Source organism: Echinops telfairi, unplaced genomic scaffold, assembly GCF_000313985.2.
Source record: "Echinops telfairi isolate 266 unplaced genomic scaffold, ASM31398v2 ScPeMD7_7412;HRSCAF=8450, whole genome shotgun sequence".
NCBI classification, from domain to species: Eukaryota; Metazoa; Chordata; class Mammalia; order Afrosoricida; family Tenrecidae; genus Echinops; species Echinops telfairi.
Genome location: NW_022111312.1, coordinates 13,219,093 through 13,220,109, shown reverse-complemented (window position 1 = coordinate 13,220,109; position 1,017 = coordinate 13,219,093). Strand labels below are relative to the sequence as shown.

At 56.2% G+C, this 1,017-nt stretch overlaps 1 pseudogene; it reads left to right on the top strand.

The window, feature by feature from the left end:
- Positions 1-602, top strand: part of LOC115871928 — an 8,173-nt pseudogene extending 7,571 nt beyond the window's left edge.
- The last annotated feature ends 415 nt before the right edge of the window (positions 603-1,017 follow it).

Sequence of the window (1,017 nt, the reverse complement as noted above, 5' to 3'; positions counted from 1 at the left end):
CGGGCAGAATCATCTGGAGCCTGCGGCAGAGGCAAATGGACAAGCAGGCCAAGATCAAGAGAGCCATCCGCTTCCTCCTGGTGGTGGCCATCGTCTTCATCATCTGCTTCCTGCCCAGCGTGGCCGTGAGGATTGCCATTTTCTGGCGTCTGCACACAGTGGGGATACAGGATTACAGTCTCTATCAGTCCCTTGATCGGGCGTTTTTCATTACCCTGAACTTCACCTACATGAACAGCATGCTGGACCCCCTGGTGTACTACTTCTCCAGCCCCTCCTTCCCTAGCTTCTTCTCCACCAGGCTGAGCTGCTGCTTCTGCAGGAAGTCACCAGGTGAGCCAGCTCACTACCCGAGCTCCAGCATGGAGCTTCAGGAAGACAGGAGCACCACCACGAGTGCTCCACCCACTATGCCCAACTCTAGTGAGCTTTGAAGCCCCTCGTATCTGACCTCAGCTTCTCCCCAAGGCAACCTCACAAGGAGTAAGATTGCCACTAGGGACCAGGATCCTTGGACACACGCTTTTGTTCTTCTAGAGACCAACAGCACTTGGGCTCCGCCTGAGTGTGGCTGGGACTTGCACATCAGGAATGGGATGTAGGAAACAGTTCGGGTGAGTGAGCCACTTGGGGGTCAGGCTGTCACTGAGAGAAATCATGGGGAGAAGCAAGCTCCGATGACTGAAAGTCTTGCGTCATCCCCACCACTCACACCGCAGCATGAATGATGGCCCTGCTCCCAACACTTCTGCTGAACATAGAGCCACAGAGAAGCCCCCTGGCACCCACGACCTGGTGGTCTCCTTGCTTCACCAGCTTGAGCCTCGGATGGCTCTCAGCTCCTGGGGCCCCAGCGGACCGATTTATGGACTCCGGGCGGGAGGAGAGCGGGTGGTTGGAGGGAGCTGTGTTTCTCTTAGAGGGGTCCAGACATCATTGAACAAAACCACAGGTCCACTGGGCTCACCAAGTTGTCATCCCCCATGTGGTAGCAGGCAGACTAGGAAGACTTGTGAG